The following is an 18,181-nucleotide window of genomic DNA, read 5'->3' on the forward strand; positions in this document are numbered from 1 at the left end:
TTTGGTTTCCTGCACTGCCGCGACCGTGATAATCTTCCGACTCATGAAATCCACTACATTCGAGCTTCTCTATAACTTGGGAACCGATGAATTGCTATGTTATAGAGAACATTCCTTATAGAGAGTTTGTTTTGAGGGAGAATTTCCACTTGTACATTAAAAAAAACAGCTTCGTTATAGAGAAGTATTCGTTACAGGGAAGTTCTTACCTCGGAGTCTGAGGTTTTTACCTATTTGTATTTAAAATAGAGTAAGGTGGGTCACCGTAATTATCCATCTACCTTTTTGCTTGTACAGTCCGAAGTTTAATAAAACAAGTAAAGTTTTTTTTTTTTGATTATTGAGTTTTTTATTTAAAATGTATTTTCTTCAGTTGGTTTTTTTTTTGTTGTTCTTAAACTGTTTTCAATTTGCTTTTTTGTTTTGTTTTTTCATTTGTTCCATGGGACGACATAAAATATTATTATTGATGTTTTGGTATGGTATGTATGTATAGTTAATGTGTGTGTGTTGGTTTTTCTTTCAATATTAATTTTTTATGAAACAATTTTTACTATTTTTTGGTTGGTTGTTTGGTTTTCTGTATTTGTTATTTTAAATTTGGATAAATTAATGCTATTACAGTTTAATTATTATCTCATCATCCATTGTTATCGTAAATGGTTCGTAAAATACATTTTGAAAATAAATAAAATTATTTTGTTTTTTTTTCTTTTATTTTCTTTGGTTTTGTAATAAATGCATTCAGAGAAGTAATTCCGAAATGAATTGACAAATGATAAGTATTTTATTTTCGTTAAATATAAATTATTAAATTTTTTGTTTTTTTTTTCTCATGAAGTCCATATTATGGTTTTTTATAATTTGTTTTTGTTCAATTAAAACTTTTTCCACTTCACTTTGTTTTGTAAATATATAATTTGTTGTTTTTTGTGTTTTGTAATAATTTCTTTTGTTCCAAATAATTGTTATTAATTTTATTTGTTATTTTATTATATAAGATAATATGTATATATGTATGTATTTATAAATCACTAGCAATTGATATTTTTCTCTTTGTTTTTATTTATTTAAATTTGGTTTTCGAATTTTTTGGGGATCTTTTTTATATCGAATTTTTATTTCAATATTAACACAATCTTTTATATTAATAATATGTTTTGTAGAAACTCACTGAATTTACTTTAATACTCAAGTTTGTTAAATACTGGACCCATCAGAGCCTGTATTTATTGTAATTTGTATGGTTTTGAAAATTAAAATGGAATTCGTTTTAATAAAATATTAATTTTATCGAATACATAAAAGAGCGTAAAATTGGGCAATACTATTTAATGTGTTTAACGTTTTTGGATTTGAAGAATTTCTTACTTTTCTCTCAATTCCAAAAACTCATTCCATGCACCTGCTGGTTTCTGGACTAAACGATGGGTAGAAGTTAAGAACTTGTGTTGCAGCGAAGAAAAGTCTATATCCTATTCAACTCTACAATTACAGAGAAATCAGACAGTTGCAGTTTGGTAATGCAAATGCTCATCACTTCTACTAGGAAATCAGTGACACCATTATGAGAGATAAGTCCATGTTCGATTTCATTTTAGTTAATAATCAGTGAGTATGCTATATAAGAAATACGGCCACCTTCTAGAATAGGGAAAGAGAGGAGGATACTTCTACAACAGACTGGAGGGTATTGGAGATGTGTTCTTTCAGGTCCCATATAGAAGTAAAAGTCCAGCCGCCTTATAGGAAACCTAGAAGGATCAACTGGCAGAAATTTAAATTTCTGTCTTCTTCAAGACTGATAGACAAGTTTGAAGTTCTCACAAGGCTGAAGTTCTTTAAGGTTTTTTATCAGGACGACTTTAAGGTCGTCTATTAAGGCGACGGTGAGGTCGTCTATTAAGACGACTGTGAGTCGTCTATTAAGTCGACTGTGAGTTGTCTATAAGACGACTGTGAGGTCGTCTATTAAGACGACATTGAGGTCGTCTATTAAGACGACTTTGAGGTCGTATATTAAGACGGCTTTGAGGTCGTCTATTAAGACGGCTTTGAGCGTCTATTAAGACGGCTTTGAGATCGTCTATTAAGACGACTTTGAGGTCGTCTATTAAAACGACTGTGGTGTCGTCTATTAAGTCGACTGTGAGTTGTCTATAAGACGACTGTGAGGTCGTCTATTAAGACGACTGTGAGGTCGTCTATTAAGACGTCTGTGAGGTCGTCTATTAAGACGACTGTGAGGTCGTCTATTAAGACGACTGTGAGGTCGACTTTCGCTTGGTGCTAAAATTCTTAGTATTTTAGATATTTTAATTTTATAACAATGTAAACGGGTTGATTATTTTATTATATCGTGTTTCTAAATTGTCGACTAAATGCACTACAAAGCTGCGTAAAACTTTCTTCATATCCCTTTTTGTATCGGAGATATAAGTCAATTAAAAAATGTTCATTAGCTGTACGACTTTCGCTTGGAGCCACTGTAGGTCTGTACTGGACAGACTAGTGAAGGTCCGCCGTCTCCACTTCTCATGCGATCCAAGCGCATTACGTTGTATCCATCACAACACGGAGATGTTTAGAATTGCCCATTGTCCTTTTCCGATTCATAAAATCTACATTTTCATTGATTTTCCTAAGAAGACCATCACAGTTAAACTACAGGAATGCCACGTTATATGGAACTGGTGGCAGTGTCTCCGGCTGGTAGTGCCGCTGTAAAGATTGCGGGGGAGTTTCATAAACTAAAGACGACGGCGAAGATTCTATGGTGATCATGTTGGTGCAGCACAAAGCAGCAACATAATCCCTTTTCCTGCAAAGTATCCATTCACGGCAAGAGACGAAACAAAACCATGACCCGGGGATACTTTCATCGGACCTCCGGGTGGAGGACTTTGTAAAGACGCCGCTCTGTTTCTTCCTCAAAAAACTCAGTAAGCTCTACGGAGAGAAAACCGTAAGAATTTGACATGACGTACCTGGTTGTAAGGTGTCGAAGTCAATTTTGCCGGCAATCTCAAGTGGTAGAACTGCACCCCTTCTCTCATTCTCTCAAACTGTAAGCATTTGGCATGACGTACCTGGTTGTAAGGTGTCGAAGTCAATTTGGCCGTCAATCTCAGATGGTAGAACTGCACCCCTTCTCTCATTACGTATGTACATCCGAAATCAGTGGGAGGAGAACAACATTGAGTATTGCAGGCTATATGAGGATGTGGAAGAGACTAAAACAATCCAGCACCTTCTCTGCCTCCCTGTCCTAGAATGTCAATCAAAAGACACATGCTGTTTGGTGTGCATGAGATGGTATCTTTCTCTTATTTTTTCTACCTTGACCCTGCAGCCCTGTTAACCTGCTGCAGGAGCTTTAAGTGGCTATGGGGCGGGTCACCATAGACCATGAATAGGCAATCACAGTGGATCCACTTGTATGGAGAAAGCGGCCAAAAATATTTAGAGTATAAAAATCAAGCCAATACGCCGGTTACAGCTTTGTGCTGCTGCGAAGAGTGTTTTAAGAGCGTAACGTTCTCCCCCCTTTGGAGGGGGTATATTGTAAGAATTGTTTAATGATGTTAATACAAAATGACATGTACAAAGGTCCCGATTATCTTATGATGCAAAAATAGGCTTGGGGAAACAAAACAATCTCCAAAACAACATAAAATCCAACCAATTTAGCGGATTAAAAAAATCAACATTTTTGTATGAAAATTGTTAAAATTTTTAAAATATAGATCTTATAGCGCTCCTCCTGAAAGGCACCTACCGCCAACGTTAGACAAATTTGGAAGAAGATTTTTTCATCTTGCCACTGATGCCAATTATGTTAATGTACGTGGTCAGATAACAGAGTTATACGATAATATATCCATAGAAACCCTACTCTAGGGCAGCTTTAGTCAGCGACCCACCATTTATAGTCTGGCACTAGATGACAGCTGATTTTAATACTGAATAATCTTAAACCCATGACCAACTTTGGAAAATTATTCCCGAGGTGGGCACTGGTGGGCATCATGACTAAAACCTTATGTCAAATTTAAGTATATGATCGAATTGGCATTACAAAATACACTAAGAAAATATGCAGTTAACTAGAATTCCACAAGCTAAAACCCTATTTTTTAATGAAAATTAAACTGTTACCCTCTCCTTCAAAATCCACTATAATATTTTGCTATACGTATTAGTTTCGCGATATTTTGAATATATTTACTTTCACTTAAAATATACGTTGTACTCACAACAAAAAATAATTGACAAATTTCCCGACTTTTGAAGCTATTCTTAAGAAGATCGCGTTCGAATGAAACAAAAACTAATATATTTTTAAAAATGTCCATGTCATAGCTATCAGAGTTGCCAGATGTTGTACCAAAATTTTGACATTATTTTTTATTTTTGGCCAATGGGTGGATCCTCTGTGCAATGTGGGCTTACTGAGAGCAAGTGAGCATACATTTCAATGTATTTTACATTGAAGTTTTCGCTCACTTGCTCTCAGTAAGCGCACATTGCCTATCCATGCCATACACTATTAAAGTTGAGAAGTAGTTATTTCTTCCCCAACTCTCTGTGTTTACTACTTTCCTTCTACCTTTTCTTCCTCCTTCCTTTCCCCTCCTACCCCCTTTCTTATCTTATTTCAGGATTAAAACAATGGACCACTGGTCCCCGAGTGAAGTGGCTGTCAAAAATTAAGGTCAGCGGAGCATCCTACAACCTAACCTAATCCCTATCACGGGACATAGCACTCCCGAAATAAAAATATAGATGAACACGAACATGTAATTTTTGGGGTGATGGCCCTTATTCGAGGTGATGTCTTTTCGTGTCCATCCGGTACATAGAACCGGCTGTCGTGGGATTGTGGAAATTTATATTCCCATTTTGTTATGGAACAAAAAATGGAGGTTTGCCTTATTTCCAACATCTTCAAAGCCGAGTTGGATTATCCTGCGGATGAAAACTTTCAAATATGTCAGCTTTAGGATTATTTATTTATCCTGATCAAAAACAAGACTACGGCAGGGAGGAAATTGTCATGAATATGGAATAAATTGTAGTTGTTATGACAATTCAGACCGCATTCATTTGATAAAATTTTTACCATGTTAAGGCCTGAGTACATAAGCAACCTCGCCTGCTTGTCTGCTTCATTTCTGACATAATAAAAATAAAAGAATAAAGGAGGCCGAGCAAATTTTAGACTGGGTTGCCCTTTTCTTTTTTATTCTTTTATTAGAAGCATGCAAGGCAAGCAGGCGAAGCAGCTTATGTACCCAGGCCTTAAAGGTGCAAACACAATGAGAAATTCAGGCCTATTCAAGTCTCATTTTATGCAAAAGAATAAAGAAATACAAGATCGCATTTTAATTAGGTACCACCTCCCCTTTATTCTTTTACACGAAATTGAGCGTGAAGTAAGCGACGAATTTCATTGCGTTTGCACCTTAAAGGTGAGAACACAATGAGAAATGCATGCTTATCGAAGCCTTAATTTCCGTAAAAGGATAAATGAATTCATGATAGCATTTGTATTAGGTAGTACCTGGCCTTTTTCCATTTACATGGAATTTAGCGTGAAGCAAGCAACAAAAGTCATTGTGTTTCTGCCATTAAGGTAGAAACACAATGAAATACGCCGCTTTTTCACGCTCAGTTTCATGTAAAAGACTAAAGGCCAAGTACTACCTAATTCAAATGAATTAGGCAGAATTTGAATTAGGTAGTACTTGGCCTTTAATCTTTTACATGAAACTGAGCGTGAAAAAAGCGGCGTAATTCATTCTGTTCACACCTTTACGGCTTTACACATTAAGCGATTGGATTGTAAAAGAGTAAAAGACATCATCGACCTAATTCAAAAGTGGTTCTAGCAGTCCTTTAGTTATTTAAGTCTTCACATATACTTTGACTCAAGCGAATAAGCCAATGGATTTATAACACGTACGGCAAATCGGCTCTTGATTTGATGGCTGGTTCTGAAGTCAAGAACCTTAAATAACTTACATATCATTCCGTGATCATATTGAGGATATCTTTAATTAGATGGACAGAAGGTATAAAGGTAGAAACACAATCAGCTCATTGCTTTCTTTGTTCGCTTTGCTCCAATAAAAGAATAAATGAAAAACGTAATTCAAATTCGTCTTGGTCGTTCTTTATTCCTTTACCCGAAATATTCTTGGCGTCCTGGAACTTTCGAACTCACCCGTCGAAAATTGCATATGGAAATCTTTAAGTTAATGGATAAGAAGGGAGGGTAAGGGGCTCCTTCACAGTCGCATTTTCAAACTTAAAAATTTTCAAATGCAATAGATCTTATTATTTTTAATCTCCCTCTTTTTGTTATTATTTTTAATAATATTACGTATGTAACTAATAAATTTGAATAAATTTAGATGAATTTCCGTTAATTTAAAAATTTGAATTGTAACGTAGATTTTTATTATGCAGTTATTTTATTAGGTTTACAACAACAACTACTGTATAGAATTTTGTCAATTCTTCAGATTCTTTCTTTCCATGTTATTGATGTGCTTTTATTTATATTCGCAATCATGCAATTATCGTTTAATTTGCTATTGTTTTTGTTGTACCTTTTCATGTTTGTTTTGATAGTTCAGTGACGTCATTGCTGTTCTCTCGATTCTCTTGTATTTGTCGCTCTCTCGCACGTACATATATGGGTGTGTGTGTTGTTGTTCGCCTAGGCGAGTTGTGCGTCTGTGTGTTTGTTGCACAGTTGATTTCAAGATGTTACCAGATCTTCAGGAAACATCTTCAACGAGAAGCGATTGGGAATTGAGAGGTAGTCAGTCAGTAGTAAATTATACCGCGAACTAAAAACGTCCGCTAGTAAAGAAGTAAATCGAGAACTAGTTAAAGTGAATAAGTGAAGTAACGTTAATAAAGCATTGTAAAATCGTAATCTAAACGAACCCTAGTTTTATTTGATACATATCGTACCGGGGAATAAAACAGTTTCTTCACGGGATTAAGTTAAACCCTAAATCCGCAATAATAATAATATAATATTATTAATAATTATTCCACAAACATTCCAGAAGGGACCAGGGAGACTTCTCTCATATCACTGAGTGCACCCCGATTCATATTGGCTCAAGGATATGGAACCTACTGTTTACCGCCGTGTCCGAACGGCGTGTTGTAAGACACCATTTGTAGAGAAGTTTTACATAGCTAAGATACTCAGCCACCGTTGAAAATTTTAATCCATCTCGGCCATTCAGCGTGCAAGGCGGGTGTGCATACCATTGTACCACGGTGACACCCAATCTTCTTATTACAGTTTTCTCTTTTATATATTCGACATTAAAGAATAACGAAGAAATCGATTTGTTGTCATTCCCTCACTATTAATAACCCAGCAAACAATTCTGAGTTGTCTAATGTTGGGGTATCCGAAATTAGCTGTGAAATATTCGTTAAAGCGTTACAAAAACAATATTGTATTGTATTAAGAATTAAGTTGAGATGTTACTAATAATTAAGTTTAGTTGAAAATTACTTAAAAATATTTCTAAATTTAATTGTTTTTATTTTAATTTACGTACAAACTCAAAGAATTTTTCATAGGAAATTAAATAATATTTTCAAAGGGTATGGGTTGAGGATTGGGCTGATCCCAAGTTTTTTTATTATTTATAATTCATATTTTATTGTAAATTAATTTGTTTTTTATTTTCTTGTTTAAATTTTAAATTAGACTTAATTAATAATTTGCTTTTGTGTTACTTATTGTTTGTAGTTCTTTTTGTTTTGTTTCTTTTTTTCTCTTTAATTCATATAAGTATTTATATATGTAAGTATGTATATCTGTATCTGTATAAATTTATCAGTAATCAGTAATTCATTATCATTATTAATAATAATTGGTATTTGTTCGTTTTTGTTTTATAATTAATTTTAATTACTAATATTTATAGTTCATTTTTGTGTTTTGTTTGTCTTATAACTAATTAGAATTATGTATATATTAAATAATTATAGTTGTTGTTTTTTTTTGTTTTTGTTTTGCTGTTTTACCACCGCACGATTCCTGCCTACGATTTTTGTTGTTGTTGTTATTTGTTCACATATAAATATAACCTTTTTTGTTAAAACATAAAAATATCCATTGCTGGTTGTAGTTGTTGGTTGGTTGTTGTTCTTCTTCTTGTTATTGTTTGTCAATTGTTTTTATTGAAATTAAAAATTAATAACAAAACTAGCACACAAAAACAAATAAAATAAATCATAGAAAATCTATTGAAAACATAAATTGCTATATTTAAAAACAAAATTAGAGAGATTTTTTGTTTTATTTAGTTTTTTCTTGTTTTTAGTATGTCGTATTTGTTTTGTTTGTTGTTGTTGTTTTTTGCCGTTCTAATGTATACAATTGCATAATTTTAATATATACGTATTCACTTGTTTTTGCTAAGTCCTTGTGATTGTTGTTGTTGTTTTATACAAAAATAGTAAATAAATAATAACAACTTATAAAATTTATAAACAATTTTTTTTTTATAAAAGTTTGTCCATATTTATATTAGGCAATTTTCCTTGCGGCAATTGTCAGTTTGATGGAGAGAGAGAGAGGTGAGGCATATGGTAACCGGTAACCCTTTACCTCTCAACACCCTCTCTCACCTACAAACTGACAATTTCCGCAGGGGAAATTGCCTAATGTAAATATGGACTATCAAATGCAAACTTCTTTCAATATCATAAAAACATAATAATAGGCCTGTTCAATAACTTCGCAAGTAAAAAGTACTTACAAGTTAAACAAGTTTGTTATCGTACAGCATTTTGTAAAAGTTTGTACAAATTTTTGGATTATCGAACGGACCTAATAATAGTTCCCACAACATCCCAGAAGGGACTTCTCACATATCAATAAGTGCACCCCGATTCATATTGAGGGTTATTCTGAACGTAAATTTCCCGTGAGTTTTCTCTTTCTCTCTCTTGAAACGGAAGAGAGACAAAACTCACGGGAGTTTTCATTCAGAATAACCCATATTAACTCATTGATATGGGACCTACTTTTTTATCGCCGAGTTGGAATGGTGTGACTTAAGGCACCACTTGTAGGGAAGTTTTACATACATTCCCATAACATCCCCAATGGGACAAGGGAGATCTCTATCTCATATCAATGAATGTACTCCGATATGAGATCTACTTTTTATCGTCGAGTCCCTACGGCGTGTCTTGCGACACCACTTCTAGAGAGGTTTTCATGGCTAAAATACTAAGGAACTGTAAGCCAGCATTACACTGAGGGGATTTGCCAAAGCCGAAACATTTTATGTTTTGGTCAGGGATTGAAGCGCAAATCTTCTGAGTGCAAGTCGGACGTGCCTACCACTGCACCACCACTCCAAAGTTTATATGGCTAAAATGTCGCCAACATTACGCTGAATTTTTGACACCGTTGATGTTGCCTGGCCTGGGAATCGAACCCGGGCAAGGCGTGTGTGTTTAACATTTCACCACGGTGGCGCCCAATATCATAAAAACATTAGAAAGAACTTGAAAATTTGTTATCACCATTGACTGTTCATGACGTAGGGGATGATAGATACCAAGGACGAGCCCTGATCCACTTTAAAATGGTAAAGTCTAGGATATATTTTGGTTTCTCACATCCCCGCTTTCAACATTGTTCTGGATCTCCAACCTCTGGACATACTTATACAGTTTCAAGGGGCAAGAACGGCTTTTAGACGCCGAGAAACCACTAATTAAACGCTCATACGAGCTTAAAGATAGCTGCAGCGTTTTTCAGGCAGATATTATCGCAATCAGGAAAGCGGCAGAGAATTGTTGAAAGGACTTGAAGATAATCTTACAGGACCGATGACTATATTCGTCGATAGACAATCGACCTTCAGGGCCAACAAGTCTCTAGCTATCCTTGATTGCAGAAAAGCTCTGCATGACATACGCAATATCGTTAAACTATGTTGGGTTCCGGATCATAGTAATATAATGGGAAACGAAGTATCAGATGAACTACATATGTCTTTCGACCTACCAGTTGATGAAACTGTCCGGCCACTAATATGCTACTACATCGGCAAACACCTGGAACCTGGTTGCAGGACCTCCAAAGCCATCTGGCCTGTGATCTCTCGTCTTAGAATAACCTGAGATGTCTAACTTCAAAATGCGATGATAGTGACATTGACAACTGCAGGTTATGTGATGATGCAGAGGAGATAGAGACTGTCGAACATCTACTCTGTACAAGGGGCACCTTATTGCAAATAAGACGACACCGAATACTAGGTAGATATGAGATAGATACTCTGACGTTCCTATCTAACACAGATCCAATTCTTCTACTTTTAATTTAGCACTTATCCTGACTTAACAAAGGTCCATAACTACTAAAATGTTTGTCTTTTTTGCCAGTTGCGATAGATGGGAGATACTCCAAGTACCGCATTGTTTATGGCATATGGTAATTAGGATCACTCTCACGGTACCAACCGAACAATTACAGCAACGAGAGCAGTACTGATGACATGTGAAGGCACGCAGCTACAGTTTTTAGGGTCGCTTTTTAACAGGTTGCACTTATCTTCGTGAACTACACTGTCACCGCATAGCCAAGGACCGACCTGTCGCGTTAGATGTGTTAAACAAGGTTTCTTTGTCTGCTGGCTAGGGACTTGAGGACCTTTTTTCAACATCTATGCTTGCCGCAGATAGCTTTGGCATGCGCAGACAACGTGAACATACTGTCGAATGTTATCCCTAAAATCTTAGAGTGGTCGGTATTCTGATATTCACTTCTGTGCTCATCTCCGCAGTCCGTATGGTGAACAGTGCGGTCGTAGATTTAGTGGCGATTATTTGCATATTCCTCGCGTGGAAAGAGTTTATATGATCGGTTATATAGGAGCTTGAGGGCCTTGTTCCTACTTCTCTGCTTGTCTCATAAAGCTGTTCCATGCACGGTCGACGTGAACATAAGGTCGATGAAATAGGAATTCAGCCTTTCACAAATGGCATTAAATTCATCACATCCATGTGTCAATTGTAAATTGTGGTGGCCCATCCTCGGCAGGATGGATGCAGATTATTGAATGGAGAATCGGAAACAATCTGTTAAAATTAATGTTTTCATTTGCTTGTTGTTTTTACGCGGCAATTAACGGACCGATGCGTTGGGCCCTAAAGCCCTAAACACATCCAACGTTTGAGTAAAGTTTTGTGTCATTTCTGGTAGAAGAATAAAGAAAAATTGAAACTTGGCAGCACTTTTTCCTTTATTCATCTACTAGAAATGACACAAAACTTTACTCAAACGTTGGGTGTGTTTAGAGCTTATAGGGCTCAGCACATACGTTCCGTTGAGTGCCGCATTACAACAACCACATGAAAACATCAAGAACAAACTTGGCATCACTTACACATTTTTCATGTGGTTGTTGTTTTTAACGCGTGACGCGACGTGTATGTATAGAGAAAAGTATGAATGCATTGGTGAAAATGGTTTGCAACTTTGCTATTGTCTTGCCAGTACTGTCTGTGTGTAAACTCCTAGTTAAAGTAATAGTACGGTTAGACTAGAGTTTTTTGCCGGGTTAACCCACTTCGAGAGGATTTATTTGACGTTTGCGCTATGGAATTGACATTTGAAACCCAAACCCACTGGGTTAATCCGGTTAAGTGTAACCGGGGTATAACAACCATTTTTTTTTAAGATTTCATGTTGTTGAAAGTGCAACGTCTTATTATTGAACCACCAATATGAGTTTTCTGGTTCACGTATGTAGATGCGCAAGTTCATACTTTGAGGGAAGGTTCATGTGGATGATATATCAGTTGAAGTAACGTAGATGTATTTGGAGTATATCCTTAGGTCGGTTGCTCCAAAGGTTACTCCCCCACGATTCAATTTTGAATAAATATTTGGATATTTTTGCTCTGGGGCTGGATTCTTGTTCTATAAAAATTTGAAATGAAAAATATTTCCTTTTTTTCATTTGACGTTTTATCCTTCATTAAAGTTTTCATTTCACATTTTCATAGAAACAGAACAAAGACATAAATACAACTAAGACTAGACAAAATGCATGCAACAAAAAAATGTTTACGAAACTTTGTATAGAAACATTATCCTTAACAGGTTGCAGTTAATTCCAAATCGCAACCAAGGAGGAACATTTCATGTAATGGTATCAGAAACGAAATTTATTAATTCCAGGATCTATTCAAGAATAATTCCATGTCAATTGGATCGGTAAATTTGGTTAAATACGTAAAAATGTATAAAAGAAAAAAATGTTATATCACCATATCGTAATATAACATTATGTTAAATTCAAAAGTCTTTCACTGAAGAATGATAGCAAAAAAATGTCTTATCTTGTTGTATTTATGTCTTTGAACAGAATTGAGCCCCTGGAATATTGTTTTACAAAGGAAAAAATTATGAAAGTTTCAAAAATACTAAACTCTGGCAGGTTCTGGAACAGTGTATTTGTTTGCATTTGATTTTTTTTTTTATTAAATGACAATAAAAATATAATTTAAAAAATGTTATTAAAAATCAAACAATAAATTATTTCACAAAATAAACCATAGTGATATTTTTTATGAGACGGTTTAAGTTATTGCTTGTCTTTTGTTTAGAAAATGTGACATAGTTTTGTAAAAAAATAGTTATGTTGCCGTTTTTTCTAAAAAAATGGAAAACTTGAATTGCATGGAACACAAATTGCATTGAGTTTGTCATAGTAGATATTTTTTGGTATGCTTTCAAAATAAATCCATAAATTTTGTTGTGATATTTCTTGTCAAGTCTTATTTTGTATCAACAGTTTAAAGAAAAACCAAGAGAATTGATAAACATATGTTGTGAAGAGTTGTAATGGTAATAATATACTCTGTAATTTTTATTCAAGTCTTTAAAATAGTGATTATGGCATCTATCTGGAACCAGGAAAACTTTAAAAAATATGAGTTAAAGTAACTAAATAAAACCGTATAATCACCAAATTCCGTCGTGTAGGTTGGGCGCCAAAAATGTTAAGAATTGTTTTTTTTTTTAATTTTGTAGATCAATTCTTAAATTTTTATATTTCTTTTGATATGTAAATATCCCTCAATGTTTGGATTGCCACAGGATAGAAGATATGGACAAAAATATCAACAATAGGAGATTGTTCTTTCATTCAAGAGAAGAAATGTACCATTCCGGACGATGCACAGTGCGAAATTTGGGAAGTTTAGTGGAACTTTAAGGGATTTTCAAAGAAATGGAATTAATTAAACTTTTATTGAATTCGTTAGCTAAGTACTCCACTGCAAATGGTCCATACTCAGTTTGCCGATTTACTCCACGAAACGACTAAAAATGCACCTAAAGTTGCACTTTTGTTTAATAATTTTTTTTTTTTGTAAGAAATGTATTTTTGATTCATTAAAAAAATGGAGTGGCGCGGACAAATGGTAGGTCAGTATGCCATGATTTATTTTTCTTAATATTTTACAAAAGAATTATGATATTTTACACTTTAAAAATATGCAAAAAACCCTTATTGTTTTCGTGCAATTTTAGTCGGAAAGAAGTGATTTTTTGAAGGTTTCAAAATTGTAATTTTTTATTTTCCGTGGTCATTTCAAAAGTGAATTACGTACATTCACGTGATAAGATATATATAATCTGAAAGATTGGATTCTCCTCTGTTCGCAAAGCTATAAAACTGGTGCGGTATCGCGCGGTCTTTAGAGATATTCAAGATTTTCAAAAAAGACTTCGGGAATTTCATTCAGTTGCATTTTCCAAAAGTGGAAGGTAAACGCGACAATGATCGCCATTGTTGACTGTGTTTTGAAGAAATGGACTCACTAATTCTAACAGTGATAATTTCTGTAAAATTAAGAAACCTCTCGCAATTTTTGATAGTTTTGACCTCTAAATGTTGGTGATTTACATATAGTGCAACATTTTTAGATGCTGCGGTACAAATACCAAAATACGTTAAAAATTTTAATGCAGTGCAGACCTGAACTTGATCTGATAGACATTATTAACAAAATTAATGGTACAGACCTGCTGAATGGACCAATAAACATTATAGATACAAATGAAAACAAAAAATATTGACATTTGACTCCTTAATAGATGTGTAGGGTTGTGGGGCTTCACCCAGAAGTGGACCTATGTTGACAGCTTTTGTGTGAGGAGGTTTTTTATTCGCTAACATCTTAAAATTTACATTTGCATCAAAATCGGCTGCAATTTTTGTCTTTAACCTTTCAAATACCCCATATGAGGGAACCCGGTATGTGGGGCTATTCCAAAACGCGAACCTATATTGAAAATATTTTGTACATAAGTTTTCTATCCGCTGAAAACTCAATATACCAATTTGTATCAAAATCGATTGAAAAATGAATGTAAAACGTAAAAACGGCAGCCACCGTTACATGACCGCTACATGAAACCGCGGGTCTATGTGGCCCAATTTGAGTCCCACACTGTCCACTAATATAAGAAACATTTGTGCAAAATTTTAGGAATCTACACCTTTTCCTTTAAAAGTTATTAGTAAAGTTCCGCTAAAGTGCTCATATTTTGCACTGTGCGATGGGAGGAATTCATAATAATTGTAAAAAAAAGTCCAAATGCTTTGCAATATGAATAGACATAAAAAATGTACTATATTCCGTGTTCCAGCCACTTCAATGTCGATATGTTTGGGTTTGTATCGTCGCTCTGTTTGTTAACAACATAATCCGGGATGTCTGCTCCCAATTAATGTGAGCCGTGCCGTGACGGAGGAAACCCCAGGGCCAATGTGGATGTGCTCGGTTTGTCGCATCAACCACACTCACGATTTGGTGAGATACAAAATATATCAGGGGTTGTTCATGGCTCGTCCATGAGTGACAACGACATAGACTATTTGCCTGTTCCTTTACTTTTAAAAATGGTAAAACCGGCAAAAATAGTAGAAGTTGTAAACTGCTCCCGTATGAAGTGTATGGTGTCAGAAGTAAAGGAACGCTTTTCGAGTAAAAAGTGGTTAAACTTGAAGATTCTTGCACGTAAAGGAACAGAGCCTATATTGGTGCATGCTGCGTGAATACGAGACTCAACAGCACACACAGCCCTTAACACATGTCGTTGCTGTTCCAACATCTGAAGGTGCCTCCTTTTAGCAATTTAATTGCAATGATCTTCGTAGTAAGTTCGAGGAAATGGTGGACTTCGTGAGTCGGAAGAATATTACGGTGCAAGAAAAAAAATTCAACAGCCACTGCAGCTTATAGCGTTGTGATGATTACATTGATTACAACGTACTGAGGAAGGATCGCACCGAAATAAGGGTGGAGGATTACCTTTCCTATTGCACCAATCTGACCAACACAGACCTTCGCCGCTTGAGCCTGACTCTAATGATCCGTACATGGAATGTATGGGATAAACAGTAGCAGGTGTTGAACTGCCGAGGTGAATTTGCTTAAAATGTACATTCTGTCGATAAATAGCTGTACTCCTTAAATGGTCATCAGGAGTTGTGGCATTCGGTCCTCGGCAATGACCAGAGAGATTTAGTACTGACAGAGCAGATTGATAGCCCTAAACAGAATTAGCGGAAAGTGTTACAGTTCACATGATCTGATAAATTGCGTCACATGGCAACCTATTGTGTCTCTTGGGTCAGACTCTCTCCTTATAATCGTCTTCATCAGACAGAGACAGAAAGAAAGGGTGCTTCTGTAACTTCTTCTGAAATAAACGGTGATTCTATATACCCTTTCCTAAAGAAAGGTTGCTCCTACAGACCCTTTCTGAAGGAAAGGGTGCTACTATAGCCCCGATCTGAGCGAAATGGTGCTTCTATAGACCGTTCTGAAAAAATGGTGTCTCTATAGCCTCGTTCTGGAAGAATGGGTTCTTCTATAGCCGCGTTCTGAAAGGACTGGTGCTTCTATAGCCCCATTCTGAAAGAAAGGGCGCTTCCACAACCCCGTTCTGAAAGGAATGGTCATTCTATAGCCCCGTTCTGAAAGAAATTGAGCTTCTATAGCTCCGTTCTGAAAGAAAGGGCTTCCATAACCACATTGTGAAAGGAAAGGTGCTTCTTAGCCCCGTTCTGAAAGAAATGGTGCTTCTATAGCACCGTTCTGAGAGAAAGGGCACTTCCGTAATCCTGTTCTGAAAGAAAGGTCGCTTCCGTAACCCCGTTCTGAAATGAAGGGAGCTTCTATAGCCCCGTTCTGAAAGAAAGGGTGTTTCTATAGCCAGGTTCTGAAAGAACGGGTGCTTCTATAGACCCTTTCCGAAAGAAAGGGTGCTACTCTATTCCCGTTCTGGAAGAAAGGGTTCTTCTCTAACCCCGTTCTGAAAGAAAGGATGCTTCTCTAACCCCGTTCTGAAAGAAAGGGTGCTTCAGGAGCCCCGTTCTTAAGGAAAGGGTGCTCCTGAATCCCCGTTCTGAAAGAAATGGTGCGTCTATAGCCCCGTTCTGAAAGACCCGTTCTGAAAGAAAGTAGACCCGTTCTGAAAGAAAGTGTTCTTCTCTAACCCGGTTCTGAAAGAAAGGATGCTTCTATAACCCCGTTCTGAAAGAAAGGGTGCTTCAGGAGCCCCGTTCTTAAGGAAAGGGTGATCCTGAATCCCCGTTCTTAAGGAAAGGGTGCTCTTGAATCCCCGTTCTGAAAGAAATGGTGTTTCTATAGCCCCGTTCTGAAAGAAATTGTGTTTCTATAGCCCCATTATGAAATAGATGGTGTTTCTGTAGCCAAGTTCTGAAAGAAAGGGTGCTTCTATAACCCGTTCTGAAAGAAAGGGTGTTTCTATAGCCAGGTTCTGAAAGAACGGGTGCTTTTATAGACCCTTCCGAAAGAAAGTGTGCTTCTCTCACTCCGTTCTGAAAGAAAGGGTGCTTCTATGGCCAGGTTCTGAAGGAAAGGGTGCTTTTATAGCCAGGTTCTGAAAGAAAGGGCGCTTCTATAGGCCCATTCTGAAATAAAGGGCGCTTCTATAGGCCCGTTCTGAAAGGAAGGGTGCATCTATAGCCCCGTTCTGAAAGAAATAGTGCTTCTGCAGAAAGGCTGCTGAAAGAAAGGGTGCTTCTATAACCTCTTCTGAAAGAAACGGTGATTCTATAGACCCTTTCCTAAAGAAAGGTTGCTCCTACAGACCCTTTCTGAAAGAAAGGTTGCTTCTATAGCCCCGTTCTGAGCGAAATGGTGCTTCTATAGACCGTTCTGAAAAAATGGTGCCTCTATAGCCTCGTTCTGGAAGAAAGGATTCTTCTATAGCCTCGTTCTGAAAGGAAGGGTGCTTTTACAGACTCTTTCTGAAAGAAAGTATTCTTCTACAGCCCCGTTTTGATACAAAGGGCGCTTCCATTACACCGTTCTGAAAGAAAGGGTCCTTCTATAACCCCGTTCTTAAAGGAAGGGTGCTTCTATAGCCCCGTTCTGAAAGAAATGGTGCTTCTATAATCCCGTTCTGAAAGAAAAGGCACTTCCGTAACCCTGTTCTGAAAGAAAGGTCGCTTCCGTAACCCCGTTCTGAAATAAAGGGTGCTTCTATAGCCCCGTTCTGAAAGAAATTGTGCTTCTATAGCCCCATTCTGAAATAAATGGTGCTTCTGTAGCCAGGTTATGAAAGAAAGGGTACTTCTATAACCCCGTTCTGAAAGAAAGGGTGTTTCTATAGCCAGGTTCTGAAAGAACGGGTGCTTTTGTAGACCCTTTCCGAAAGAAAGGGTGCTTCTCTAAACCCGTTCTGAAAGAAAGGATGCTTCTCTAACCCCGTTCTGAAAGAAAGGATGCTTCAGGAGCCCCGTTCTTAAGAAAAGGATGCTCCTGAATCCCCGTTCTCAAAGAAATGGTGCTTCTATAGCCCCGTTCTGAAAGAAATGGTGCTTCTGAAGCCCCGTTCTGAAAGAAATGGTGTTTCTATAGCCCCGTTCTGAAAGAAATTGTGTTTCTATAGCCCCGTTCTGAAAGAAATGGTGCCTCTGTAGACCCGTTCTGAAAGAAAGGGTGCTTCTATAGCCAGGTTCTGAAAGGCGTCTGTAGACCCGTTCTGAAAGAAAGGGTGCTTCTATAGCCAGGTTCTAAAAAAATGGTGCCTCTATTGACCTTTTCTGAAAGAAAGGGTGCTTCTGAAGCCCCG

The 18,181-nt window shown here is 36.6% G+C and overlaps 1 long non-coding RNA gene across 1 annotated transcript; it reads right to left on the reverse strand.

Moving 5' to 3' along the window:
• Window positions 1-323: 323 nt before the first annotated feature.
• LOC141404585 (uncharacterized) lies at window positions 324-18,005 on the reverse strand. The gene is made up of 2 exons (XR_012413054.1): window positions 5,465-18,005; window positions 324-5,300 (listed from the first exon to the last, which is right to left on the reverse strand). It is a non-coding gene; the product is annotated as an uncharacterized lncRNA (long non-coding RNA).
• Window positions 18,006-18,181: the final 176 nt, after the last annotated feature.

Source organism: Musca autumnalis, unplaced genomic scaffold (assembly GCF_047663935.1).
Source record: "Musca autumnalis isolate F117 unplaced genomic scaffold, ASM4766393v1 scaffold_1, whole genome shotgun sequence".
NCBI classification, from domain to species: Eukaryota; Metazoa; Arthropoda; class Insecta; order Diptera; family Muscidae; genus Musca; species Musca autumnalis.